The sequence below is a fragment of the Struthio camelus genome, chromosome 2 (assembly GCF_040807025.1).
Source record: "Struthio camelus isolate bStrCam1 chromosome 2, bStrCam1.hap1, whole genome shotgun sequence".
Lineage (NCBI taxonomy): Eukaryota > Metazoa > Chordata > Aves > Struthioniformes > Struthionidae > Struthio > Struthio camelus.
Genome location: NC_090943.1, coordinates 103649001 through 103670065, shown reverse-complemented (window position 1 = coordinate 103670065; position 21065 = coordinate 103649001). Strand labels below are relative to the sequence as shown.

Below are 21065 nucleotides of genomic sequence, written 5' to 3'. Positions count from 1 at the left end.
TATGGTCTACTTCTGTCTCTGGCAAAAGCGTTTCAGTCCTTGCCTCTAACTGAACTGATACTCTATTGTACATGCATGCTTGAGTATTGTTTGTGCCGCTTGTTCATCTGATGCAATTTACAGTATGTTTCTAAAATAGTGCTGTATTTCTGGCTATAAATAATACAGATAAGCATGGAGATATCTTGGACTCATCTTTGCGTGCATGTTTATACGGTCATTGTATTTTAGCAACCCTTCTAGGCTTCTGAAAACTGAGATTTTTTACACACGTAGCAAATTTCTTGGACGTTCTTATTAAAACCTAGACTGGAAATGTTATAGGAAATGTTACATTCTTCTACAAAAATGCAAGCAGCCCAGAGACGATGAGAAGCATCACATTTTTGTGCCTTCCCTTATAAGTCACAAAAGAGCGTATTCTGGGCTGGGTTTTTGCATGCAGGAAACCCAAATGGAGAAAATTAAAAGCAGGCATGCTCTTTAGTGGGCTATGGGACCAAATGTTCCTTGTAGGCCAACTTGTATTGTTATCAGAGGTCACTGTGCAAACAGTGAAGTCTGCCTGATTCCCCACTGCCCATCCTTGCCGTTCTCCATCTTTGCAGCCCTGGGGTGCTTAGTAGGTGTTAAAGCAGAACTCTCGCTTTGGGTCTGCAGGTTTATCATTTTCCCTAAAAGCAGCAGTGGCAATCCTGTATTTTGTTTTGATAATGTGCTTCGGACAGTTTAAAAATACGAATCTCTCATGTACTGAACAAAATCTAGCTTTGAGAGTTTGGTAAAGATACGTAAAGTCATTTTATGGATCACTGCAAAAATTATTCTACGTAGTTTTAGAACAGCCCTCTTTATTATTTTGAGAGCAGGAGTTTTGATTCTGCAATCTTCAGCTCTAGAAGGTGAGAGAATAATGAGAGAGAAAGCAGAGCAAGTTAAGAAAATCTTGTAAACACTATTAGTTTAATACTGGAACAGTTATTATGAATGATTTTAAAATAGCCTCAGGTGCTAATCCTGTTCCTTCCTGAATTTCCCTGAAAATTTTTGTTTGTGTGTGTTGTTTTTTTAATAACCATGTTTTTCTCTGTTAAAAAAAAAAAAAGTCTCATGTTGCATGGAAACCTCATCTGCTTAAAATAAGCAAAAAGCACATGCAGAGTACTAACACACGCAGAGTAAACACACCGAAGAAGCAAAAAGCCTCCTCTTGACTCTCCCTCCCATCTTAATCTTTAGTTGACTGAAGGAAGAACAGTTTTCAAGGATAAACTGGCCTTTTGAGTACAGTTGGATTGGTGATGTTGTCTGGAATGAATAATTATTTTTATGTGTACTATTTTGGTTTTTCTCTTGGAAGCTAGGGATTATGTTCTCAAAAGACCTACTGTTCTGCCATAAATGGGCACCAGTTTTGCTGTTGCCGAAATCTGTGATTTTTAATAGGACAGGGTACACATTGTGTCTGCTCTCATTCTGTTCAGGTGCATCATTGCAAGCCAGCAGAGAATTTCAAGGACAGACGCAACCCAAATGACCACCACTGTGTCCTGTGACACTGGAGCCTCTGTGTTAAGGGAAGCAAAAAATAAGTCTTTCTTAATCTGTTCCTTTATTCCCTAAGGGGAATCCACACCTGAATTTAGTCTAGACATCAAGCCAGGCCCAACCAAGACATGGGTGGATGATTTCTTTTTCAGAACTTTGGTTTAAAACCCAGTGATTTTTTTTTCGTTTTTTATTTGTTTGATTTTAACATGTAAAAGTGATGGTCCGCCCCCTGGGGCTGAGGGTAAAGCTGTGCTTTTCTTTACTGCAATGATGCATGTAATTGTTGAAGTAGATTGGTGGATGTTTATTTAGACACAAGTCTTTGCTTCAGGCGTTTGGTTTGTAGAAAAGAAAGGCCCAGCTCATTTTCCTTCTCTCATCTCTGATGGTAAACAAGCAATCTGAGAAAGTGATAATGATGTCTGGAATACTTAATAATATTTTAATTTGTAATTTCTTCAAAAAAAAGGAAATTTGGACAAAATACCTGCAGAGACTATGGACTGAAATGAAAGGAAACAGCTGTTATATTCTCCAGTACATATTTGATGTTTTGTCATACATTGCCTGAATTGTTCCTTGTGGTATACTACTTCAGCTTTATGGCATGGCACTGAACACTTTGAGAGAGCATGTGCTTTCTTGTTATGCTGCTGTTCATGTTGATTATTTTTCTTTTGGGGTCAGAATGATAATTGATTGTCATGATATTATCATCTCTTTTAAGTATTATTTTCTAATTTGTGAAAATTTGATAACTTTTCCCTGCTGCTGCAGTGCTGATTCTCTCTCATCTCTACTGCTGTTAGTTCTTGATGGACAGCGTTGGGCAAAGTGACATTCCACCCAGCCTCGGGTAAACTTTTCAAATAAGAAGTGTAAATTGAGGGAAATTTTGGATCTTAGTTACAAATGTAATAAATTGTAATTGAACCATTCTGTACAGTGAGTAAGATCCCCACAATATCAATAGGAGGCTTTGAATAGCAGCTTTTTAAAGGTTTTAAAATTACATATTTATTTCTTCACCTTATAGAGAAGGACATAAAAGGACATTTGTACTCAGGAGGATAAACTTCTATATTTCAAATTTAGCTACGTTCCTAAACTATGCGTGATTTTTGGAAAATTCACCCTAACAGTTCAGATGGAGGGAAAACCAGAGAACTCTCCTGTCTGTAGCTTTTTGTGAGTTGTACCATTTTTTTCCTGAATTGAATTGTAGTGTAAATTTTTTAAGTAATACTTTAAGAATAGTAATAATAAAAACCAGTAGTGGGCTTTTCTGTTGTAATGTCTGGTCGTCATGTAAGAGAAGACCTGTTTTACCATTGGTCCTAAACCTTTGCTGGTTCATGATCACTGGTAATGGTGCTGCCGGTATTGGACTGGGGGAAACGCTGAATTTTGTTGTGCTTACTGGTCCCAGTTTGAATTTTTTGATTTCCTATAACCATGTGCAACATCAGAGGATTTCATGGGCATCATGTCGCCTGCTAATTATGTATTATGTTAAGCATCTGGCGGTTCAGCAATCATGTGATAACATCTGGATTGATGACATTTTGGTATTTGGCATATTAATTTCGAAAGATGCTGATAGTGGACAGATGTCTGTAAAGTTACTTGAAATTTCATAATGAAAAATGCTATACAAGTTCAGAATTAAACAGATAATTTTATGTTATAGCAATAGGCTGGAGCATAAGTAATAGGGGATTAAAATTATTAGTAGTGCTCATGTAATTTGGTATGTAATAGTTGCATCAAAAGTGAAAGGCGCTTCAAATCTTAACGCTGATGAAATCCGGGGTATTCCCAGACAAGAACCCAACAAGAAGTGAAGGTATTTCACTATCTGGTCATTTATTATACTGAAATCTTACTGAGAGACATGATCATAAGAAAGGGATTTATTAAGTGCTCTCATCCATGACCCCATCAGTTCAGAAGTGTATTCTCTGCTGTGCTTTCCAGTGTTTCATCTAATCTAGTCTTAGATAACTTCCCTCTTTGAGGGAAATACATTCTGCTTTATATTGTATTTTACTATTACGAAATGTTTTCTGATGCTTAGCCTAAGCCACCCTCTTTCCTAATTTCATCCAGTTATTTCAGCTATGCCCATTAGAGCCCCTCTGTGTAATTCCTCTCCCTCCTCAGTGATTTACACTAGCATCATATTTCTCCATAGCTGTCATCCAGCCAAGCTAACTTATTTAGTTATTTTGATCTTTTTTCCTTATTTAATGGAATGAAATTTTTAGCTCAGAAAGCAAACTATTAGGTTGGAAAACAAAGACTGATTTTTTTTTCTTTTTTTTTTTTTTTTGTTTAAGAGCAACTGTGAACCTCTTTGTAGAGATTCACACCTCTGTATCTTTTTGCTGACTTGTAATTTCCCATTGAACAGGTTAGTTACAAATAGTATTATCAGCTCTTTTTATTAAAGGTCATGCTTGCATACAAGAGGTCCTGTGAGAGCAAAGTTTGTTCTTGAGTTTATTTTTGTCATATATGGTCGAAGCTAAGGTCATGCTATTGATCCCCACCTCTTCCTACTGTAGCATTGAGAATTGGTGCAAACCTAGCACAGAACTCTGCTTTTCCTAGTTACCCAGTCCCTTGTCCCAGGTGTGGGAAATCAAAGACAACCTGCAGCTTGGGTGGATCCTGGTTCTTCTCTTACTCTTTGTGTTGTGGGTGTGGGCTACACATGTGAAAGTACGGTGAAAGCTAGAAGATTTTTATAATATGTTAAAAAGGTATTATTGGGAAAAGATGTGACCTCTGAGAATGGGACATGTGGAAGATGCTAATATTTTGGGGTGTTTTTTAGGAAGAGAAGGGTTAAGCAAAACTACTGTTTACAATGGATGTGAAAAGCAGTAGGATAAAGAAGGTTGTAAGTAGGTTGCATGTTTGGTTTTCTGACTATATTATGAGGGCAAATGTGGCTTTCCATTTTCCGTAACGTGTTTCCATTTTGTACCATGTTATGCATCCGTATGACTTTTTCTTTTTTTTTCTTCTGGTAGGCTGGACTTTTTGTCCAGCAAAACCAGTTTAAACATAAAGCTGAAGCAAAGAAAATCTAAAGAGACGGCCTTCTTGGAGTGGGAGGGAAACTGTGGGGCAATGATTTTATTTCCTTTAAAAGAGGAGAACAATATACCTGTGTTAGTGAATTATAATGGTGGTAGAGTTTAAGATGATGACTTAATTTTGCATGATCCTTGGCATTTTTGGTCTTTCACTGTTCTGTCAGTATCAGTTTTATGTCCCTAGAACTCTGGCCAGCTTTCATGATAGCACGGTAATGACATGTTTCTGATTATCTCGTGTTCCTAATGGATTTCTAAAATAAGATGAACTGCCAGTATTTTCTATGTGCTTTCATGCTTCTGGACTGAGCTTTCTTTTATTCCTGTTTTAGTTTTTTATATTAGGGAAGGGACTGTGCCAAAGTTTACCTTTCAGTCTGTCCCTGAAGAGAAGGAAAGAAGCAGTGCCTAAAGCTAACAGGCAGAGGAAGCAGGGCTGAGAAAAAAAATATCCCTACTTGCTGGTAAGCGTTTACAAATAAATTTTCCTTTCTGAACCTGTCTTTGACACTGGCATTGCCAGTCTTTTTAGGTAGTAACAGTTTTTCAGGCTTTCTGCAATTTAAATAATAATAATAGTAAGAACAAATCTTCCTTCGTTTTTGAGTTAGCAGCTGTTGAAGACCTTGCTAGGTATCTAGATTTGCTTTCAATAGGGAATTCATGGGTTTCCTTACTTCTTATACCAGGACAAAGGGAATAATGAGACTCAAGATAAACACAGGTACTAATAATCTTCTAAAGGACAAGTTCTACCACTTTATGTTGGAGTATGTCCATTTCTTTGAATATAGTCCCACTGAAATCTGTTCGATTACATAAAAAGCTGCTGTTCAGTGTGATAACAGGTGGCAGAATTAGGTTCTCATTACTAACCACTCGTAGTTAGTCCAACTTAGAATTTAACATGGTGTTGTCTGGTGAGTGAGGAGTTCAGGGAGCTTTGCTGAGAGGCGATAGTTATGGAGTTACAAAACCCACCATTAACTTTCCAGTCTGTAATATGTTCTTATCCCCACAGCAGAACAGGGTACAGGCAATGTGTGTCGTATCTCTTTATAAATTTTTGTGTCTTAGCTAAAACCATGGATCAGGGTGGATTTGAGTAAAGATGCAGACCTATGAAATGGAGCTGGCATCTTTTGTAGGGATGGGTTTAACAACCTGCAGAAAGGTGGGAAAGGGGTGTCTGGAAAGGACTAGTTTGAAGCACTGTTCTGGCAAGATTTACAATAGTTAATGTATGGAGTCCTGACTTAAATATTGCCTGTTCCAGAAATTCTGTGTGATTAGCTTTTTTGAGTACGCTTCATGGCCTAGGATTAGTTTTGGCTAAGATCAGTTGTTCTCTTCTGGCTCTGTACTCGCTCTGTTCTTGTTGTTTATTTTTATGCAGGTAATTTACTTAAATAATTAACTTTTACCTTATTTGGAAATGCTTCCTGGTGAAATAAAATTTTCGTTTTAAAGTGGAAAAACAGAAAACCAGTATAAATTATCGAAGTTATTGCAAGGCGTTATTGCCTCTTTCAAACCATTTTTTTGTATGATTTGAAAATTGTTTAGATTGTGAAAGTGTTGATAGTATTCTTATTTTGGGGAATTTTAGAGGTTTTTTTTATTGTTTTCTGGTTTATTTTGGCTTAAGCTTAGCCTTTTTGAAACATTGGTTTTAACTTTGATTTTGTTACAACTAACTGCTTTCAGGATGAAAATCTGTTTAGTGCGCTACCACAGTTCCTCCCTTGAGAATTTTATTTTCTAAATTGAACGGATACAGCCTTGCACATGTAAAATTATCAGATGTTGAGGAAATAATTAAATATTAGACTCTATATAGGCTTGTTTAACTTGGACAACTTAGTTGTTTTTATGTTGGCACCCTAGCTTTGTCAAGTTTTATGAAAGAAGTATGTTCTTAATAAAGAAAAGACTAAGTGGGGATTTGCGTATGTTAGTGCAGCTTACGTTTTATGTAACACAATTAGCTTTTTCTTTCCTTTTCCACTCTGTCCATCTCCCTCCTGGCATAGGTTATATTTTTTATTTTTTGCCCTAGAATGTGTCTCATTATGGTAATGCCATCTTTTCACTGTTTTCTTTGGTAGGTCTTAATATAATATTCATTTTACAAATAGAGATTCTACTAGATAAACAAGGACTTCAACTAAGTATATGGAAACACCATGTTTATTCTGTTTTTTTTTTCCCCCCCATGTATTTTCTTTTTTAAATGATTCTATGTAAACCCCATTTAAAACTTTACAGGGTCTGAGTACTTCCTTCTATTCATCCTTTCTTTCCTTCCTCTCCTCCTACCAACTCCTGTCTCTTCATCTGCTAAGAGTTTGTTTGACCCCAGTCTCCCCTGGTTGCTCTCTTTTAAAACCCCCAGTGACAGAGCCTGCTGGGTCTGTGTGGAACTTGGTCTTTTAGCATGTTGCAAACTGCATTTCCACAGATGATTTTGGAGGCAAAATACAAGAGGATTATTACGTGTCCTCTGGTAGCAGGACTGGATGGAGAAACAATTTAAGCTGATATTTTAAACTATATTTCCCTCACTTTTCTTGCTACTGAATGTCTTGGAACTAGTTCTCCTTTGACAGATTACGGGAAATATCAACACCTACTGAACACTGTAAGGGTGTTGGTGTTCAGGCTTGGTCAAGTGTAGTGTTATGAGGTAGGTGTGCTTGTATATCTACAAAGTGTCCTCGATTAAAGTAATTAATTAAATTAAGCTGTAAACTTTAACAGAACCAAAGTGCAGTGGTGTCAGAAAATTAGAACAGGATTAAGCTGCTCCATTTGAAAACTTGACCTGCATTTATTTGAGTAGGCAGAACTTTAAACTGAAGGATTTTTATTAAAAAAAATTCTGATGAATCTTTCTCAAAAGCATTGCATGTAGTTCAGTATCACTCATTGCACTTGAAATATCTTAAGAAAAAAATAATATATTTTTTACCCTTAAGCTTTAAACATAGTTAATCCATTTCTTTAGCCACAAGTATGGCAAATATTTCATAATATGAGCAGAATATTTGCAAATCTGTTTCTCTGTCTTTTGGTAACTGTTATACATTTATAACTGTAGAATACATAAAGTGAAATTGTTAAACTTTTTAATGGAGGTTGTCTAGGCGGTTAATGCGTATGTGCCTTTTTGAGTATGCTTGTTTTTAAAAGAGGAAAGTCAGTCTTTTGTCTTGTGCGCCAGCTATGTGTAGGACGACTGATGAGGCAGCACAGAGGCTTGATAAAGTCATGTGGGACCTTGAAGGAATACATTATCCATCCGCTTGCTGTGAATTTTAGGGCTGGGGCCAAGGAAATAAGAGCAGAGTATTTAAAAAAAATATGTGTAGTAAATAAGTTGCTGAAAGACTGGAGTAAAGGAAACCAAACTGAAAATGTTCAGTAGTGGAATCTTATTTATTTTTTATTCTACCTTCTGAAATTTGTGTTGATGTGAGACCAGCTTTATGGAGATAGATACTATGATTGTGTGAGAGTTGTGTGACAGAGCTCTTTCTATTGTTTATGAATTCTGCTGTTCACGTACGTCCAGCTTTTTGTGTAGATGAAATGGCTTAGCATGAACTGTTATTTGGACATTTGTATAGTTTTCTTTTACAGTGTACCACTCAGTACTGCACTATGTCTAAGTTAGTATGATTTTGTTGTTGTTGTTTTTTTTTTTGCCGTAATACCTATAATGCATATGATTTAGGATGGAATGTAAATGATGACATAGAGTCTCTAAGCAGATTCTGTTTGCTAGTAGTATGTCTTCATCCAGGGTAATATGTGCTGTAAGACCTAGGGTTAATATTTCTTGTGAAATGGAGGAGTCTTTATACTTCTAACTCCCATTAGCGCTAATGGGATGCAACTGCCTAGCACGCAGATGGAAGGATAAAAAAAATTCTTGTCAGTGTTTTCCAATTCACTAGTCAACAGCAAAGGGCTTTGGAAATGGGGAATCATACCAAAACACTAAAGGCTTTTGCATTATGGAAAGAAAAATGTCACAGTAAACAGAATTTACTTCTAGTACAACTTGTGGGATCCCTTTATATGTGTCAGAGGTAATGGACCCTTATTAGGGAGAGTGAGACAAAAGCGGTGTTTTAAAATGGATGAAAATACAAAAAATGTTATTCAAGAGCAATGTTAAGTCTTAGGGTGAATTTATGGGAATCATTTTTTACTCATCATATCTCATCTATGGTACAGACTATGTTATTTTGTAGCTGTGTCTGTACTGGATCAGGAGTTGAGTATAGGATCACTTCTTAAAAGCCTGGATCCACCAAAAAAAATGGCCAATGTACTTTTTAGTTGGAGGCCTGAAGGTACCTCTGCAGAAATCTTCTCTGGCAAAGCTAAGCAGTAGAAACATGGTGGGAATTTCAGTCATTGTTTCCTGGCACCTTTCTCTTTAGTCTTAGGCAGGCATTGGGAGAGGAAGGAAGTTGATTGGAGACCGTTTCATCTTCAAATTCAGGATTTCAGAGCTCCATGAGGAAAAGTTCTGCTCTGCGTGGAAACAAAATCCCGCTGCTCTGACTTCCTGGTCATAAGGATCCCACTGCACAGTCTCTGGCTTCAGCTCCTGTTGGGCTTCTGAGTACCTCCAGCAAAGGAGATCAGAGGTGTGGAAATGAAGGCTGTTGTAATAATACCATTCTCTCCTCAGCTTTTTTGTGTGGTTCTGCCAACATGGAACAGATGGAAGTGCCAAGAGCAAACCTGTTGGGCTTTACCTCCAGAACCTTTTAAAGTTGAATGTGATGGGTTTGATCAAAGAAAGTACCCTTTTCATTCAGAAATACTTAAATCTCTCCTAGAGCAAGGAGGAGATAGGCTGGCCATCGAGTCCGTGTTGCATAGACCAGTTTTATTGAAACTGTGTCTAAACACTATAGGTTGTTTAGATGTCCTATGTAGATGTCCCTATATAGATGGAATGTGAAGTTTTAGGCAGACACCCCATTTTCCTGGCAAAAGCTGACAACTTAGATATTCATATAACTGACTCTTGATTCTTTACCAGAAAAGAATGGTTTTTATTATTTGACTTCCCGTGCAATACTCATTAGATGTGAGACGCTATTTGCGTAATGACTAGTAACAGTGGTGCATATATTGAATTCCCAGATGAAGATTTTATTCCAACTCCTGTCCAGCTCTGATTTAAATCAGTGAGAGCCTTTAGGCTGATCTGGCTGAACCTCAGCTCACACCCTGATCACAAGGAGACTTCATCATGTGGCTGTGCAGCACTGGGAGCTGAGTTCTGAGGTGCTGAAACCAGATGACCTCCCCTTTAACTCATAATCAATACGGCAATATATTGCAGCAGTGTTGAACAGTGTGCCGCATAAATTCACAATGAGGTTAAACCTGTGTGTGAAAGGAGTAGTTGAAACCTTTTAAAGCTATTAATGTAACAAGAATTGTAGTCTCTCTTCTTTCCAAACCTGGAATAGTGTCTCATACAGCTTTATGGAAAAAGTTGCTTAATTATATGTAGTTCACTTAAAATTCAGGTCTGAGAGAAGATTAAAAAGTCTACACACTCATATGAAGTCCTCTTTGCTTTTCATACTATTGGAATATTTTTGATAAAGACGAAAGAGAATGGAGTAGTAGTTAGCTGCCTGGAACTGATCCATAGTTCCTCAAGTTACATGGGAGTTTTTTTTTCATTGGCTTTCATGGTCCTTGGATTGAATCTCTATGCATATGATTTAATTAATGGTAAGCTTGGGAATGATGATATGTTGACATTTCTAGTGTCTTACCTGCTGAGATGGTAGTTATATAAATCAACATATTTATCTATGCTCTGGCAAGTCTGGAAGTGCACGTGGTTGGCTTTCCTATTTATTGCTGGGCCTTTACTTAAAAGCTAGATGTTTTTACTGCTAAAAACAGTAGCAGTTCCCCCCCCCCCCTTTGTTAATTATAACATCCTATCTAATCATCTTATATTGCACACAAAGCAGGTCTTTTTCTATGTCATTGAATATATTTTTATGCTAAAGAAGGGAGCAGATTAATTATGAATTCATTGGGTATCTACTTTTTAACTTTATCTAGGGCAATAACATAAGCTATTTTTAACATTATGGGTTAGAAATGGTACTTCATGATAAGTTTTCTTTGCCTGAGAGTAAAAAGTAGGTTCTGTAATGTCAAATGCATGACTGTGTGATAATATATGATAATGTATGTTTTCATCACAGATTATGATCAGAGTATCCCTAGTAATGCTGTCATCTTATTTTTTTATTTAAATTGCGTAAAGCAGTATAGCATCATGTTTGGAGATGTCTTTAAATTTTACGTGACTTTGAGGGACAACCAGAGGAAGCCTCTCTGCATAAAACCAAGTCTGTAGCAGGTTTGTAGGCTCGGCTGTTTCCCCATCATTGTTCAGAATAGCCAAATGTTTGTTTTTCTATATGTTTTCATCAGCCAAATTTCTATCACATTTATTTGGGCTATGTTGTGCCTTATTAGGTGAGCAGTCCCAGTGTTTTAGTTGTGGCAGTTCATGTAATAAGATACGGTTCAGTGCAAGGAAGGGTGGTGGGAACTGGCTGTGTGTATTTACTCTGAACACAGGGATTCCGTGTAGATGTGTCCTATATTTGCCTTGCAAATATTGGGCAATACTGTTGTAAGCCTGAATAATTTACAATTTAAGTGTTTATGAAAGCTACCAGGCTTCTTATGCACTAGTGGTATAGATTGGAACAGGAGGTATAAATACCAAGGTAGAAAGTAGGGTGCTTCCTTATATCCTTTTCAAGTTAATAGTTGTGTAACTGGCCATAAATCGATCTTTTGGAGTCGTTCTTGCATTCAATAGTTTGCGGTCAGTTTTCAGCACAAGTTGGGATTCTCTAATGTTCTTGGTTGTGTACCTGTCAATAAAAACTCAACTCAAAGAGATGTGCGTCAGCCAAAAAGTATTAAAAGGAACCTCAAATTTTTTCGCAGGGGCATTTAAGAGCTACTGAGGCAGCATTTAAATATTGCACGGGTTTTATGTGGCTATTTTGTCGGCTGCTTTATCAAAAAAACAGAAAAAGTTTCCGTAGCAACTGCAGCATGGCACAGAACATATGCACTTTTGAGGCAGACGTTACCTTCTTAAATAAGCACAGCGTACGTTCAGACCACACTGATGCATGAACGTTTATTATTTACAAAGATTTTGGAGGGGCACGTATATCTCAAAAATAGCCCTGTATGCGTTAGGGAATGATTCAGGCCTGGGGAGAGGATTGGAGTAGGTGACCTAATTAGTTAGTTTTTTGTCTCGAGCTTCTGATTGATGAGCTCATATTGGATCTACCTCTGCATTTGTGTTTGAGAAGGGACCTAGGTGAGCAACTGATTTTTTTTGCTTGCCTTTGTTTTTCAGTGTGTTAGTAACTTTTTTAGAAGGAAAACTATTTTTCTAAGGTACAAATCTGAGAAACAGGAAAACTGAAATGTATACGTTCATTATACTGTTTTTGGTGTCGAATGGGAATAAAACTGCAGAAAAATATATTGTTTAGTGGTTTTCTGATTCACTGCATTTGTAGGTGTTTACTTCAGGTATAAAAAGAATGTTTCTTTTTGATAAAGATTATATGATTCAGTTTAATTTGGTTTGAATGTTGTTAGTTTTTTTAACTGATTTGCAGCAAGTGATGTTGTGTGGTGACAGTCATTAGGCTGGTCCTGTGATTAGTGAAACAAGACACACATCTTGCTTGCCTGTCTTGAAACAGTGTAGTTAGATGTACGAGCTGGGAAAACTTGTTTTCTGTTTCTGGTTCTGTCACAAGCCTGCTATCAGATCACTGTTACAAGATTTTCAAGGATCAGAGGATTTTCAAGGATCTGACCTCTGCTGATTAAGAGCGGGGATTGGTTTCATATGTTTGAATATCAACTCATAACACCACAGTGTTCATCAGCTTTTATGGCTTTGATGTACCTTCTTGTTTCCATAAAGCGTACTGTTTCAAAAATTGTGGTCACTGCTGCCATCCCTCCCAACACGTGGGCCTTTAGAAAGCAGTGACTCCCATACTTTTGCCTGGGGTGTCCCACAGAGAAATGTGCAGTTTATGTTATTCAACTGCTCTGTGCACATATGAATTGACCCTACAAAGTCTGTGCAGTAATCCCTGTGCATCCAAAGCGATGTGCAATGGGAGCTGGTTTGAGACTTCTGGGTGGCAATCAGTCTGTTCACACTTACGCCTGTTGTAGCCCAATGACAGCAGTGGGTGTTCTGGATGAATGATATCCAGAGAAATTAGATAGACAGTATATAAGTGTAATCTTTTCCCCAGAGTGGCAGATTAGTCTGTTCTCACTGGTAAAGGTCAGTGAGAAGGAACGTACAACTAAAGCTGTATCATTTTTGAGAACTAAAACGCTACTTGCACTTAATCTCTTGCTGTTATCTTTTGCAGTCACTTTTTGGAAACACTGTGGAGTTGAGCTTAATACCATTCTTACAAATTCTAATTTTTAAACCTACATTTCAAAGGAAGTGAGGGCTATGAGATGGTGTATGTATTTGTACATCTGCTGTTAGCCCTCCTTTTTATGCTTATCATTGGTCAACATTTCACAAGGGAGGTCTAGATCTCAAAGACTGCAAGTTACATATGTTGTTTGAGAATAAAGGGCTTAATAAAGGAGAGAGACCCTATTAATGCCTCAAGTGAAGCAGAGGTAACAGGATGAATTTGTCCCTTTTCACTGAATCTACAAACAAGCTTTGCCTCCAGACACAGAGAAAATAAAGTTTTGCTGGTTATGCTGCTTGCGGAAAAGCCTTCTGTAACCTGCTTTCAGTCCTGAGAATGAATCATGCTCTGCTGGCTGACACATATTACATAAGTGGGAAAAAGTATAATGCTGTCTGAATTATTTTCAAAGGACTGAGAATGGATGGTTTATGAATAAAAAGTGCATGTGTTAGTGCATGTGTTTAGAAGAGTAGCGCATGTCTACAATAGGACTTGAAACAGAAGAGGTTGTTTTTTCCAGTTCTGGAGATCATTAGCAAATATTGGGATTTTGTAGAAATGGTAACCAACCATAAACGTAAGCTGTTAGATTTCTGCAGGTAGAGAAGACTTCTTAAACAATAAAACTTACACTAACATATCTACTTATTTTTAAAGGTATTAGTGTGTTGTCTTCATCTGAAAAAGTACATCATAGCTTGTCATAAATTTATCAGCTTGCCTCTTCAAATTAACCTCTCTGTTAGTATTAAGTTAATTCAATTAATTAAATCATTAAATGAATTATCTTTAAATGAAAGCTGTTCTCATTTTGTTATTTTAAATAGCTTGTCAGAATTAGTTTCTGACATAGAAATATTCTGGGTGTTTGTAATACAGAAGTCTAAGAAATTGATTAATCTTTGATTTTTTTGAGGATTCTGTTTTTTTGCTTCACTGTGTCTTCTTCCAACATATTTTTTTTTTTCAGTTCTTTAGATAAGCAGTTCTGCAGGAGAATTCTATCCTCTCTATGGTACAGAGCTGCCAAGGCCATCTGTATACTGGTAATGAGATATGGAAAGAAAAGAGAGTAAGGTGTTTGTAATACATCGTGCATTTCGCATCAGTCGGAGACAAGGAAGATAGATAGTAAACCAGCTTTCTAAGACCTGAGAAGTAGATGTATTAATACATTTCTGCGTGTGTGACTTATTGAGATATCTGTGCGCCTTTGAATCTCTCCCAAGTTTTACATGTGTAGTCTTTACATTACTTGAAACGTGAGGTGTTGTGTGACAAATAAGACCACAAGCTAGTAGCGTTTTTATTGGCCTTCCTTGAAGATGCTGGTCTGCCAAGCATGTATTAAGTAATATATTGACATCATGGAGTGATTTTTTTCACTCAAAATGTAGTACCTTCTTGTTCCTATCACTTGCAGTTGATGAACTGTGCCTGTCTGGAATATCGCTGATGATCTGGTAAAGATCTCCACACCAGATGCAGATACAAAATTCATAGAAAACCATGGTGATATTGCCTACTGATTGCTAGTAGAGCTTCACTTTTGTTGGCCTGGCCAGCACCATTTGATACTTATAACTTGTGGTTTGCGTTTGGAACTAGGCTCTTTAGGTATTATCCTCTTAGGAAGCCATCACGTTAACAGGGAGAGATGTGCAGTATCCTTTCTCTAGAAAGCTTTTAATGGTCATTCTTGAGGACAAAGGCCTGTGTCCTCTGTATTGATCCTGACCTAAAATTGTAGATACAAATAACCTATGTCCTGGGAAATGTGCTCCAGGCACTGATAACTGCTATGTAATGCTGCGTAAGCCTTGTGTCTTTTAGTCATCACCATGATCTCTGCTTGTAAGAAGTAATAAATAATGTAAATAATTTTAAAAGGTTGATTCTACATATCTAGGGGTAATGGCTCTGGACTGACTTGCTCCTAAGCCAACTCTCTGCCATTGGTTAGTGGTAAGAGACTGTATCACAAGTGGCATGAAAACCTTAAAGCCTCCTTTTCTTGGGTCCTCTAGATGCTATAGAAAAGGACATTGTTAGGTTTAGAAGTGAGCATTTATATTCATGCCTTTGCTCTCTTTTTAACTATTGTAAGAACAAAATGGGCTATTTATTTTTCCAGTGAAATGCCAAATGCTCCAAGATGAGATTAACTCAGCAAAGGAATGAAGAACTACAATGAGCAACTCTGCTCAGATGACCTATTTGCTGAAAATAATTAAGAATGGCTGGGTAGCTGAAAACTTTCATCTACTGTACACCAAAAGGAGCATCTGGTTTGTTTTGCTCATTTGTTTTGCTTGAAGAAGTTTCCTCATTGTCCAAGCCAACCAGGAAAGCCATCAGAATTATTTAAGCAAACCTATCCCTGGCGCACCAGGACAAGGCCAGATAATTAGATAGATGCATACACTTAGGTTGGATACACGGAAGAGGTTAAAAACAAAAACAACTCCCCGACTCAGCTGGCACACATTGTTTTCTGGCGTAAGAGGACAGAGAATGGAGTGTACCTACCTGATGCTAAGGTGGTTAAACTTTGCCAGCAGTAGGTCTGTTGCCCTAGAAAGACTTGGATGTTTCTGAAGGAGGATGGGAGCTGAAATAATCTATTGCCAGCATCAACAAATATTCAGTTCATTTTATTTGTTCTTCCATTGTGGCTAAAATAATTCTACTTCAGATGCCCCCTCTCTTAGAAAGAATTTTTTTTAAGCAAGTAAATGTTCCACTTTTAAAGCTGTGATCCTCAACATACTTGTACTTGTGAGGAGAAATACGCCAAAATGAGGTTGCTAAAAACATTTCAGTGATACAAGTCAAAACTGAGGTTCTGTGCTTATTGTGACATTGATTCCCCAAATGTGTAAATTTTGTTTATATAAAAGGTTTTTTTGTTTGTTTCTTTGTTTTTTCCCTCCTGCAAACTACTGATCCTTCAGGCTCTGTTTCAGATATTTAAATTGTAATTGATCCTTTTGTTGGTTGTAGTTCAATAATGAACTTTACCACAAGTATAACTGTGTGATTGGGCTAGTTACTAAGTTCTCTAACTTCTGGAAAGCTGGCACTGACCAATACTAAGTCTGGTACCCTGGATGGGAAGGAAAACTCTTCTTTTGCATTGTGATGAGCAGACATTGAATACTTCTGAATGCATTTAAAAAAAAGTCTGTTGAACGAAGCAGTACCATTTTATGGTTGCTGTGTAGAGTAAAAATTCCTCTCAACAGAAATCATAACAGATCAAAACCTGAATCTCATTCAGCTGAGGCAAATAGAAATGTTACTTCCTAGAGAGATTTTTGAAACTGTAGAATGTTGAAATGTTTTGAGGTGAGGTAGAGTAATTCTTACTAGGTAGCTCTATTCTGTTGAATGTGAAAGCAAAACAGATTAGAAAACTAAAATGCAGTTTAAAATTAAGACCTAGGGAATTGCTTCAAGTTGTGTTGCTGTCCTGCACATTTGCTTTTTAAAGAAAATACTTTGTGGGTTTTTTTTTTGGGGGGGGGAGCAGATTTTTAGGACAGTGAAACATTTTTGAAGGTTAGGAATTAGCAATATATCTGCTTAGCTGATTTCTTCTTAAATTAAGAGTGACATGCCTACTAGAGGTAGGATGCCCTGCTCTGGGATGAATCCTGTCAGCACATGATGATTGCGAAAAGGTGTGAAATGACCTCAGTAGGCTGTGTAACTATTGATCAGTGACATTATTTATGGGGTGTGCTTTTTTTCTTTTCACAATGACAACAATTTAATGCTTGGTAAAATTAGGAAATGTATGGTGTCTTGAAATAGCTTTTGGATTAGCTGTTTTTGGAGGTGCAAGGAGAAGCCCTCAACAGTGGGTGCAAAGCCCTGTCCAAGGCCTTTCCAGACCTGTTTGGCTGTGGGCATTAGCTACCTCTGTTTGTTCGTGCAGCGTGGGCAAGGTCTTTCTGCCACAGCAGCGTGCCTTATTTATACCATATTGAAAAACAGATGATTTAAAAATAAGATGTAGTAAACTAAAGAGGGAAGAGAAAGGGGTATTTTGCTGCTAACATACTGGAGGATTAACATTAACTTTTCTCCTGACGCATTTTTATAGCAGACATTAAAAGTTAAGGATGTCTGTTTCACATGCAAGTTTTTAGTGATGCAGGCTTTCCTCCAAATGTTTAGAAAAATATTTATTTAAAAAGTCAACAACGGTTTATATTGGACTAGAAAGGGGATGTCTTGTGGGTAATCCTGTAGTTAAAAATATATAATGTGACCTCGAGAGTTTATTGTCTTTGGTGGAAGGCTTTGCTCATTGTTATTTAAGCAGAATTTAATGTTTGATATTGTATCTGAGAATTCCCCCTCTTACCCATACTTTTTGAAATAATGTGGGTTAAGTTCATGCATGAACCAAATCACATTAGGATTTTTTTTTTTTTTTCCAATGTAGTGTTCCAGTGTTACCTTTTGTGCTTCAGCTGAAAGAGCTGAGTTTTGCAGCTGGTACAGTTAAGGTATTAGTCTTGAGACCTTAAGAATCATGTGTTTCACTTCAGTCTCAGGAACAGTTAATAAAATTTGTTAAATTTTGTAGCTTTTGATGAAATGTAAAATTTTGAAGACAAACAAGTTTAAAGAAATTTACACAAAGAAAATAACTTTATAACTATTAAAGAAATGAATATCCTGAATATTAAATTGAAAAAAACCTTTCAATGTTACATAGCTTTTTTTGCATTGCATACAGTGCAATATCTGTTTGCTTGGCTTAAGTATAGACGGTTTTTAAAACTGCTGCTTGGAAGTTCTATAAAATCAAGACCCCAGGTATTATATTAACTTTTGAAGGAATTCTGTCCTTTATAAAAGGGGGCTTTTGTAGAACTTTGGCCTTTGGCCTGTATGGCCAAAGTGGCTGTGGCCTGTTGGCATGTATTTACATGTTTGGTCATATTTTGTGCTTCGTATTTCTGCAAGCATGGTTTTTGTTATATTTTCCTTTCCTATCATACATGTTTATGTAAGCATATTTCATGTTTAATTCTTCCTAATTTTTGCCACATGAGAGGCAGCATTTAGCACCAAGCACTTATGTATGAGTCCTAGTGCAAAAAAGCAATGAAACTAAAGTAGTGTGATGGCTTATGTATTGCCAAGATGGCTGTGAATGTGTAAAGACTTGTCTTATTCTGGATAACATCATGAGAATCTAGACAATTTTCTGTGATTGAATTACATTTCTTTGAAGTGGCAGAATGGATGATGTCAAACTAACTTTTTTTCCCCCCCAACTGAATTTGTCATGTATGAAAAATAAATATAACTCTGAATCAAAAGGTCAGCTTGGAAATATCTCAGATTTGGAAAGTCTGAATTTCTACTCCAAACTCTTATGGCTTCATTTTTCTTGTAAAAACAATTTTTGGCAGCTGATAAAGGTTAGTGCTAATAAAGAGACATTTTGCTTTCAAACTTTTGAAAGTAAACCAACCAGTATGCTTTAGTTTTCTCTCTCATCTATTTCTTTGTGTAGTGGTTATTTTATGAAAGACCTGAGTATTTGTCATTCCACCTTCTGCTAGCTGTAAACTACTTTCTCAATCAACATTTAGAAGGAGTTGAAGAAGGGCCCTTATTGCATTCTGCGCGGCCAGCTGAGAAGGTGATGTAAGCCAACACTGTTGTTTGCTTCTTTTTGAGTGGAGACACTTGCAGCTGCTGTTATCTCCAGAGAAATACCCAGTTCTTGAATTTTAAACTGCCTTCCTTTTTAGGGCTTTACCATCAGTCCATTCAGTTGGCCAGTCATATCTACCCAAAGTCATTTTGAAGGCAGTGATAATTACAGAGTTTTGGATTATTTAAGGCATTGATGCTTTCTGCTGTCTTTCTTACAGCTGCTGCCTGGCCATGTGCTTCCAAGGATGATCTTAAAGAATTACTGTCTTTAGGGCAAGTAGTTATAAAGCCCTGTTGATCCAAATAAATACTTTAAATAAACAGGTCTTCTGAAGGCATGTGAGTCATGCTGAAAGTTGTATTTTCTTGCATTTTTTCTAGTGAAGGATATTTATTAGGGTGAGCAGATGGGCACTACTCATTTTTGGCATTCATTGATAAGCCAGCTACCTTTCCAGGTGGCTCTACAAAAATGATAACACTATGGCACTGCTCCCATTTTATTTTTATTCTTCTCAGACTTGTTAGTCACCTGTCTCTGTTCTCATTTACAGCCATCTGCTGGAATTTTTTCCTTCTGTTTTTGGTTGTTCTCCATTCTAAAGTCACCAAGGGATCTCCAGTAGCAGCCAATGCAAAGTTTTTGCGTGTTTGCTGAATACTGGGCTCAAGCATATCTTCTCTCTGTCATCTTCTCTGTAGCCTGCTTCTGAGTTTTATTTGCCCTAGTCTCTCCTTACAAAATAATTCATGCTACGCTAATTAATTCTTGTACCAGCTTACTGGACTACTATACCACCTTTCCTTGTGAATATAGCAGAACACTTATGTTGAAAGAGTAAAAGAATTAGAGGCAAATGAGAATCCATCCTCCGTTGCATTTTTTTTCTCATCACAAGACAACAGAAAACCAGAGACTTTTTTTGCACAGAAGTGGCTAAAACACAGGCTTTATCTATGCAAAAATACATTTTAAAAAGTTTAATCAGCAATATCTAAACGGTTCTAAAATGCAAAACATTTTATTATGAGTATCTGAGACTGTCTAAACCATGTTGGAGCCAACTGTGTAAAACTATCCCACGCCTGTCTCAGAATCATGAGCATGCATCTTTGAAGCAGGCTAATTGCTGCTTTTCATATTGAAATCTCCTGCCTTGGGTATCTGCATTAAGATAACGGAGTTACATGTTCTTAGCAAGTCTTTGGAATGTATGATTTTTTTCTATGTATTAGTTTAAGATATATTACTTGGTTGAATTTGAGAATGGGATCAACAGAAGGCATTTACAACAAAAGGCTTGATATCAGACCAAGCAACCTCTCTGGCTGAAGGGCCAGGTCACTGTTTCGGAGCTCTATTCCCCTGTGCTTTACTCCTCTTTTTTCCTCCTGCTAAACTCATTCTCCTTCACTTGCCTCGAAGGACTAAGCCATGTGAATAGGGAGCTGGAAGTCCTCTGCAGGCTGACCTGGAGAGCTGGGTTAGGGCTCTCCTGCGAAGAGCAATTCCTATCTCAGCCCCTTCCCAATGGCAATAAATAAGTTTTGAATAAGTGTCTTTGAGGAGAGCTAGACAGGTGATTGTGCCATGTGATTTTAAGTAAGATAACTAAAGTGGCTCCACCTTTGATTTAACCAAAAAAAAAAAGAAAGAAAACAAAAAGAGCCATCCATCTTTCTGTTGAGTCCACCACCCAACATCAATCCTTGGCAAATTCTATTGAAACCAGTGGATCTTCTTATGCAGTGAGGAACCACTGTTTGGTGTGTGTAAAACTGCTTAAATTGGAACCATAGAGATGAACTCAGAAGCTGTTCTCCCAGACCGCTTCAGAGAGCACTCAGCTTCCTTGAATGCTAGAGGTTTGGAGAGTCAATAATTTTATATTGGTCCTAGTTCCTAGGTTTCCATTTGTGATTGCAAATTTTGTGCTCTAATATGTTACTAAAACTGATAGAGGCAACTCTAAGGGGAAAAAAAAAATCAATATATATTAATATATAGCCTATATAGCCATTAAATGTTTCCATACATCTTATCTCTGGTCACAAATATAGGAAAAACTAAGACTTTGATCATACTGTGTTCAGAGTTGCTTGCTTGTTACTTGTTGGCCATTAAAATTATTGTGTTGTGCTGCACTTAAGGTTTGGGAGTACTGATACACCT

At 37.2% G+C, this 21065-nt stretch overlaps 1 protein-coding gene across 8 annotated transcripts in view; it reads left to right on the top strand.

The window, feature by feature from the left end:
- Positions 1 to 21065, top strand: part of FARS2 (phenylalanyl-tRNA synthetase 2, mitochondrial) — a 259641-nt gene that overhangs the window by 1804 nt on the left and 236772 nt on the right. For 3 of the 8 annotated variants that reach the window (XM_068931928.1, XM_068931930.1, XM_068931929.1), the window contains one exon: positions 4988 to 5119. The exons of the other annotated variants lie outside the window; for them this stretch is intronic. The gene's annotated coding sequence lies outside the window, so the exon portion shown is untranslated. The remainder of the gene's footprint in view (positions 1 to 4987; positions 5120 to 21065) is intronic. 8 annotated transcript variants of the gene reach the window in all.